At 41.9% G+C, this 8,983-nt stretch overlaps 1 long non-coding RNA gene across 1 annotated transcript; it reads left to right on the top strand.

Annotated features, from left to right (window-relative positions):
* The first annotated feature begins 3,568 nt into the window (after window positions 1–3,568).
* On the top strand, window positions 3,569–6,741 carry LOC102372551. The gene is made up of 3 exons (XR_323665.1): window positions 3,569–3,595; window positions 6,222–6,319; window positions 6,439–6,741. It is a non-coding gene; the product is annotated as an uncharacterized LOC102372551 (long non-coding RNA).
* Window positions 6,742–8,983: the final 2,242 nt, after the last annotated feature.

Raw genomic sequence — 8,983 nt, 5'->3', positions numbered from 1 at the left:
CAAATGGGGAAATACTGTGCTGTATTACCGATAATAGGCTAGGATAAACAGGGTGGATCCTCACTGCACTATCATTCACTTTTCTTTTAGGTGCCATGATTAAGGGTATGGATTAATGCTGAAATACTGCAATGTAATGAATGTAAAAGTATTGCCAGAGCACAGTAACAGTGTCATCACACTGCGCAGGGAGAGCACGTGGGTTGGCACAATGCACCGCGAATATTCGAAATAGCGAATTGCAAATCCGCGAATGGCAAAGGTCTCCCATATATCAAATGTTTTTGTGACTCTGTCCCTACCTTAAAAAATTAGGAACAAACGTATGCTGATAGAAAATTAGACAGAAGCACTCTTGAAACAAAATACATATTAAATGATTATATTAAAAGGTAGCATAACCCCCATGCCCCACCAAAACTAGAGACATCTGTTAATCAGAGTTATTGCTGTCTTGCTTTCTACATCACCATACAAATTGTGTGTAGACTTGATTTCCAAAAGAGGTAAATCCTCAAGCAGCTCAGTTGCTCTGACAAAGGAAAGAACTGCAACAAAATACTGAGCCAGCTCTATAGTTCTGCACTATATTGAAAAACAGAGGGACAAATCATAATCCTCCATTGGCTCTAATTGCAACACCAGAGATGACTTGGGCCCACAGTACTTAATTTAAACACTTCAGTTGAAGACTACAGAGTAGTATGGCAAGGCAAGCTATAATTTAAGAGGTCTGATTAATATCCATGTATGCAGCTAAACTGTCTTGAAAGATTTCTTGTACTGTTGCCAGGAAATGAAAATCAAAGCGGGGGGGGGGGAACAATTATATTAGTGGCATGTTCATTATTTAAAGAATAAGCCTTATGGTGGATAAAAAACAATTAACTAGTTATTGCTTTTTAAAAGGATATTCTTAAATCAGTTAAGCAACCTTGAGCAACTGTGTGTGACAATACCAAGATTCCTCTTGTATTGTGACAATACCAAGATTCTGTGGGAAAGCCTTCTCTGTTGGAGGAGTACTTGATTCCTGTTAAATCATGTAGAGCTAGACTTACCAATTTAATACAGCATGGTTTGGGGATTGTGTGAAGTGGCTGATCCCTCCCAAGAAGGATCAGCAGAGGCATTTTGCTTCAGAAAGGCAGAATACATGCTGGAAGGACTGAAAATTGTAACACCTCTTTTATTGAGGTGCAGAATGTTTTCCTATTGACTCCTTAATTTGCATTGTCACTGACTGACTTTCTTGCATGCTACCAGCCTCTGACTTCTTTACTATTCATTCCATCCAGGAAGAGCACAGACCAGCTGCAGACGCTTCCTCAGCCTGACGAAGGGTATTTGTGCCCGAAAGCTTGCAAAGAAGAATGGTTTCCAACTATTTGAGTTGGTCTAATAAAAGATATCAGATTTACCCAATGAACCTTGTCTGCCTATGTACTTAGACCAACACGGCTATGACCTATACTCAAGAACATTTCATGGTTTCATTCTTGATGTTTGTCCTGTAAGAACCCCGAAAGCACTGTGTGTGTGTTCCTTGACCAGCGGTGCAAAACTTCCAAGTGTCCTCAGCTCAGTAATAGCTACATTTAGTCAGAAATGTATAAATAAAAACCCCATCATATTGTGGAACCCTACTTATGTTCTGCATGTCTGGCTATGGTTGTTTTCTATAATGGTAACTTTGTGTATTCTTTCTCTGCCTGCCCTCATGTTTGGAGGCTTGGAAGCTACTCCCATCTGTCTTCATGTTTTGCAAGCCTGGGTTTACTGTGTAGCCACAGTTCAGTATCCCCTGCCTTGTCCCCTGAGTTGATAGTGTTCAGTTATGCTGTTTGCTTATGTTGAGTTAACGTATCCAGATGTTTGAGAATGTGTGTGTGTGTAATGTGAGAGTATGATGACCCCTGTATGATCCCCTTGTTGTATGGAGGTCACTGGAGCAGGCCCAGTGACCCTAGAAGGCACTGGAACCCCTGAACTATGGACCTGTATTGTGAGTGCACATGTAAGACTAGCTGAAAGGTGCAAGAATGTGACTGTGCACATGCGTATGTATGAGGTAATATTCTGGCCCCTTCTGAGAGGAGGCTTTAAGTAGTGAATGTGTGAGCGGAGTTCAAAATAAAGGGGAGATGTGGAGGGGCTGATTCCCCTGTAAAGGATGAGAGCCCCTTGATAGCCCCCTCCCATAAGTGATGAGAGTCCCTGGCCCACCCCGCACCTCTCTAAATAGCTTAGGCGGCAGCAGCAACTCCTTTCAGGTTCCACCACCGCAGATTGCCCCCCCGCCCCGCAAGAGTTGGAGTGTAATTCGAACACTGTGTGAAGGATCACGTGTGCAGAGTTGTGTTGGTTTTTGGAGTGTGGGATCTGTGTAGTAGATTTGGTTTGGTGGATTGTGGACTGTGATTTGTGAGTGAGTTTGATAGTGAGAAAGAGAGATTGGAGCTGTCAAGAGCTATATCTTTCCTGACCAGTTGTTATACACACAGGGTGTACAGTGTGAATTAAAAACAAGCCATAATCTTATCAGGGGATAAGGCACAATGCCACATTTATTGGAACATAAACATGCAATATGAAAAGAATATGCAAGCCTATGGATTCTACTGAGTCAGACATGAAGGCCATCTCTTTGTTCTGTTGGCAGACTGGGATTGGTAGATCATGATCTTTTGGCTTTATGGTCTGCAATCTTTAGGAGCGTACCGTTGATTGCAGTCTTCAGCCATTATGATGGAGCATGATTTAGTGTTTGGTAATCCTTCACTGCTGACTTGATGTCTGCTGCAACCCTTAACTGTTAAACCACAGACGGCTATTTTCACCTGCTGCAAGAGGCCTGTTTTTCTGTTGCTGTCACATATGTCAATCATTCACTCTTTTGTTACCTCTTTCCACATAAGCCAGACATATCCACATACACCAGACATACCGCAAACCCTTACACAAGCATTTTTCTTATACTAAATTTAAGTTCTAAAGTAATGAGACTAATAGGTCAAATATGTCTAAAATCACGAGACCAATCATGTCAAATACATTTATGCTAAGCAAATAAGAAATTTAAAATAGATGGCTAATTCTAATGACTGATCAAATTATAGTAAAACGTAAATCATAACAAGATTAACTTTATCTTAATGGTTAAATCTTTTCCTTATATAAAAAGAGAAATAACAAAATAAAGTCAAAGCAATTATAGCCAATAACAAGATAAGCCAATAACAAGATAAGCAATCAAAGCAATTATAGTCACTGCAATACTACACAGTCAGGCTGTCAGCCTTCAATAGCATGGTTATAGCTGTGGAGGTGTGCTATTGCAACCAGCTGTGACCATGTCGCAGGGCACTTAAGTGCCTGCTCCTAAAAGAGCAGAAACTACCTGGGAAGAGCCCAAAGAGCCAGACAGGAGCCCAGGTGCAGGTTGCCATGGCAACCAGCTAATGAGGAAATTAGCCTGCACCTGCACCTGGTCAGCTGGCCGGAAGGGGCAGGGCCCTGGGCCCATATAAACCCCAGGACAGGGACTAGGAGGCAGTTTTCTGCTGATGGCCAAGGGAGAGGGAGCCCTCTTGGAGTAAGTGGAGGGAGGAGGCTTGACTGTGCTCTGGGTAATGCAGAGGGGTTGAGCACACCTTATGTAGCCTGTGTTATGTTATAGTCCAGGGGCTTATGTTTTGTTTGCCATTTTTTATAAGACTGGTGGTTTGGGTGAGGCTATTTGGGGAAGGAGGAGGCCTCATTGGGGGCCCACTGCAGTGTGGGGACCCCAGTGTCAGAGAGGGTGTGGCATTTTGGGGGCACAGACCCCTGGCACCAGAGAGGACACAGAGACAGGGCCTAGTGAGGGCAAGGGGCTGAATTATGAGGCCTAGGCAAGACAATGCCAGTACCATCTGCCTTGGGGCATGGTAAAGGGGTGGTTGGAGCCATGCATATAGCCCATAAGGCTAGGGTGCCCTGAAACACCCATTGTAAAATGGTTCTCGGACCCCTTGTGGATTCCCATGGGGTTCAGAGAGTCCATCAGACTGTGTCCAAGAGGACTTAAAGGCAGCCTCCCTATTTTTACATTTCCATCAGATGTGGTAGGCGAGAACTGAGGGTGCCCAGCGGGCCAAATTGTCATGGCCGAGGGGCCTTAGGAGAGCATGGCCACCCTTGAGAACCCCATCCTGTATAGGACCACCTGAAGATTTCTTCTGTTCTCCTGATAAGGCACTGAAGCCAGTTGGCTCCTAGGCATCATCTGCCCAAACTGAGCTGCTTCCAGGCCTTAGGGTACATGTACCCAATCCCAGGGTGTGGAAGTTGTGGGTATACTAGGGTGGCCATCATAGAGGACAGTCTGATTGTCCTCTGTCCTCCACTGATTTGAAACTGGACATCATTAAGTCCTCTATCTTTCTCTTGAAGAGAGAACCAGATGCCTCTTGAAGATAAAAATAGAGGTCATAAAGGCATCTGATTTTTGTATCAATAGAGGACAGATTAGCAGAAAACCTGAATGCCCTCTGTGGTGGCTACCCTAGGGTATACCCATGTGTATCTGTATTTCTGTAAGTCTTGCCATTTTCATATCTGTTGTACTTGTCACATTCCTACTTTTTCTGGTGGTGGTGGTGGTGGTGGTTGTTGTTGTTGTCCTGAAATCTTTTAGACATAATAGTGTGAACCAAGTGCGTGCATGCATGGTACCTTTAGGGGTTAGTAGTTTGTTAGGAGATGAACAAAATATTACTATAAATTTATTACAGTGGTCTTATAGCTGTGTAGTTCTTTCTAAGAAACTATTAGATTCATTCCAGTTATAATCGAGCCTTGGTTATTAATTTATGGAAATCCACACCAATCACCCCAGAGTGACACTGAATTGGATCAGTGAATGCTCTATGCATACATTTGCGCCCATGCTTTCAATTTTAGACTTTGCTTAATTAGTAATCAAAGTCTTAGTGTAACTGTTTGGGGTTAAAATGTGCACTTTTATAAATGGCAGATGGATCAGGTTGTGTTCATCAGCCCTGCTTTCCAAAATTATGAAATCTGTAGGCACACAAGTGTGCAAATGTTGCTAATGGAAAGCTTTGGGGTTTTGTGTGTGTGTGTGTGTGTGTGTGTGTGTGTGTGTGTGTGTGTGTGTGTTTTGGCAAAGGTCACTATGAGCTGTGGGGTGGCCCTCATCTTGGCAGACAGGTGTATGGTGGAGGCTCTGGACAGGAGTTGTTTTTTCCCTGAATGGCCTTATGCCTTAACAATTTCTCAAAGAAAAAAGTGCTTATAAGCACGCATCCCTACAGCGGGTTCAGGTGGAAACCTCACACTCACTATAGCCATCCAGCTGAAAATTGGTATGCTTGCTTTTTGAAGCAGGGCAGGGTTTGAAAGAGCTGTAGGCAACCTAAAGAGGAGGAGCAGTGGAGGCCAGAGCAGCATTTTCCAGAAACACTCTCCAGTTTCAAAGTGGCAGCCACTCTAGTTCAGGCCTCCCTGCCCAGTATTTGCTCCTTTGGCTGGCATAGGGGATATTACCCCCTGACAGCAGCCCTGGGTGAATCTCCCTTCCCAACTGAGGGGCTAGATGGTAGCTCCCAGGTGACTGCAAGTACTAACTGTTTGGCATTTCAGTTAACATTTAATAGCTAAGTTAATCATTAAAATTGTCTATTTGTCCCTCTTCCCCTGTAATGAGCCCTGTTTTAGTTTAATGTTGCTTGTGAGTAGTGAAGTTTTCTCACTTTAGAACATCAAAATTTTGTTTCCCCAGGTTTATGGGTAGGGGATCAAGCCAGACTTAAGAAGTTTCTGCTAACCCCTTAAACTTGAACTTGGCCCTCTATTAGTGCTGTCTGGTGCCTGGCAGAAGGGTTAGTTGTATTGATTCTGATAGCAAGGGCTGAATATAAGTATCTTAGAGTTTGTCTTAAAAATTATCAAACACTATACTCCAGCTGGAAAACTAAGTACCTTCCAAGCAAACACCAAGTCTGTATTTAAAAGGGAGGGAGTAGGAGAGGAGAAAGTGTATGTTTTTATGAAAGGGAAAAAAAAATCACATAGCATTAATTTGGGAATGCAGAATATTAAATAGTAAAAGAACATGACCATAGCATCTTTAACAGTAGTCCATTACCTGTTTCCCACTTATTGGTGTCAACTTCCAATGGATAGAAGTCCCTCTGACATTTTCCTCTCCTCTCCAGCTCATCTCCTTTCTGAGTCATGAAGTCCCAGAGCCTGAGAAACCTTTCTGACAATCTCCAGCCCTGAGAGCAAAGTATTATCTAGCTCTTATGAAAAGGTAGCTGTTGCCTCTGGTCCTCCTGTCATGAATTACCTCTCCACTGTCAGTCCTAACCATCCTTATGTTGTTTCTCATCATGCCACTCTCCATGTTGTCTCTTATTCTGTCATCTGTAGCCACAATACCAGATCCAAGTCTTCATGTTCCTAACCTAGCTATACTTAATGGAGCTCTACCCATACTAGCGAAGGACACAATTGCTTCTTGCCACAACGTTGGATTTGAATCTCCATGCACCTGACCCAACTACATTAGCATTGCCAGAACTGCAATCAATTAGGGGCCAGAATTCATTCAGCTTTATTATAGTATGGAGGCAATGGTATAACCCTAGACCAGAGTCCTTGCCTCAAGAATTAGTTCCTCCCTACAAGGAAGGAGCCTTCTTCTCCCTAGTTTTGGTGTGTGACTGGCTATACTGCCCCACCATTCAAGAGTTATAACGGAGGTAGCTTGCCCAAAATATACTAAGTAAAAGTTCTGTAGTTATTTTGTTCAGCAACAACGGTCCAGGGCTCCACTCCCCAAATAAGAATGAATTTGAACCAAAATTGCTGCAATGAAGCCATTGAGGGGGCAGGTAACAAGCACTCAAAAGAAGACCTACTTTCCCAAATTGGAGCTCCATTTGCACCTCCATTATCCTATTCAGCTATCTAGTCATCTCTGCGCCCTTACAAATAAATACAAAGTACATAAAAGTTCTTTAAATAGGGAACGAGATATTAAAGGAAATGCAGGAGTTGCTGGTAGCAAGGGAGCAGGATAATGTAAAGAATGGCAGAGGGAGCATTGAAAGTGTTAGAAGGGGGCATAAGGCATCACAGATTTATAATATATTGGGTTGTAGAATCTATGGAATATGGAGGAAGAATACAAAGGACTTGGGCAAGATAGAGGCTGCAAGGCATCATGCAAACATGATGTATAAAAACAGTCAAGAAAATGAGTGATTGGTAGAGCTAGAGGAGAGGCATGCTTAAGGACAAAGAAATTTAGGGTAGAATGGTCTTGCAGATAGGGGTGTACTGGTGAAGCTGCACTTGCCTTTTGATTCCTGCTCTACCCAGAGTTTAAAATGAACTGTTTGGCAGTGGCAGCAGTATTTCTATTCAGGAGGCAGTGAGGGAGCCAAATGACTTTATGGTAGTCTAACATCTGATTCCTTCAAAACTCTTCATTCCATGGGTTTTAGTGATGCTTTCTCCTTAATGGTCTTGATGTTCCACTGATCAAGCAAGTCTTTCTTCTGCAGTTTTGTTGTCTGTTAGCTGCTCCTGGTAATGAAGCTCATATTTCATAGCCTTGCAGACTATTTTTAACTCATTCCAATTAAGTATTATTTGTTTTTTTGCATCAATAAGCTGAATAGTATAGCCCTTGGCCTCTTGGCATATTAGAGCTCCTAGCTTATTTGTACCTAGAAAAAATATGTTGTGTTGTATGTGATGATGCACTGCACCATATGCACCCCCAACTTTCATAATCCTAGATCTACCCATACTTGTAGAAGGCAAGAAAGCTGGTTGAAAAATGGAAGAGAAGTGCACAAAAAAAAAAAAAAAAGAGCAAGTCTTTTCTCTTCAAATGCTTAACACTTCAACTTGATTTAATTATTTTAGTAATAACTTGAATAAAATAAACTTTTATACAGCAGCTTTGAGCAAAGCTAAGTGTTTGAGAGCTACCATTATTCAGGGAACTTCCTATAAAGACAACATCTGAAAGCTAAGGAAACCACCAATTAAAATACATAATTTTCCCAATGACCTCAATTCATGCCACTCATCAGACCTACAACAAAATCCTTTTTGATTCCAGCATAGCATATCATGTAATAAGCATATCTAGTGCCTCATGGTCAAAAGCACAATCCAAACTCAAGTTGTCTGTTTGTTTTTTTTTTTTAAGGTAGAAACAATACACAAACCTTCGAAAATTCTGAAATGCTCTTAGTAAGATATCTTAACATTACTGACATTAGTGTTGAGATTCTGAATTCAAATGTAATTTGAAAAGTAGTATGTATATGTTGTGGGTGGCCATATCTTCTCTGAACAATGAACTTGCTGAGGATTAAATATTATCCCAATAAGTTCTCTCTTAACTTCATACAAAATGCATGAATTAAGGAACTAATAAAATACCAGACAATAGAAAAATCAACAGGGAAATAAACAGCTGATTGTCTAAAGAGGCTTTATAACAAAGCTAATCCACCACCCATATTATCTTTCTTATACAGCCACTGAAGCTTTGGCTCCTGGAGCGGGAAGTGTCTATACTGAAGCCTTCCATTCTCCAGTTTTCATTTTCATTTAGACCTGACCCTTCAGTCTGTGGGCTGACAGCCCAATTGCAAAGGGCTGAAATCTGATCTACTTAAAAATATATATTTCTTGCAGTCAGTCTGCATTACAGCTGGACAGCAAAACAATGCACTTACTTGAGCTATCTTGCTCACACAGCACTCCCTGCAAGTGTTGTGGGCCTATGAAATTGTATGAATTTATTTCCACAACTCCCTGCAGCTTCCCTGAAGCAGATGTAAGGTATATATAATGTGTACTTACACCTGCTTCACTTTTCATTTACTCTTATTACTGTTACAGATGGTTCTTTCCTGAATTGTAACTGTGCCCTGTTATGCTCTCAAACTTA

Source organism: Alligator sinensis, unplaced genomic scaffold (genome assembly GCF_000455745.1).
Source record: "Alligator sinensis unplaced genomic scaffold, ASM45574v1 scaffold211_1, whole genome shotgun sequence".
Lineage (NCBI taxonomy): Eukaryota > Metazoa > Chordata > Crocodylia > Alligatoridae > Alligator > Alligator sinensis.
This window is presented reverse-complemented; position numbering and strand designations above follow the sequence as displayed.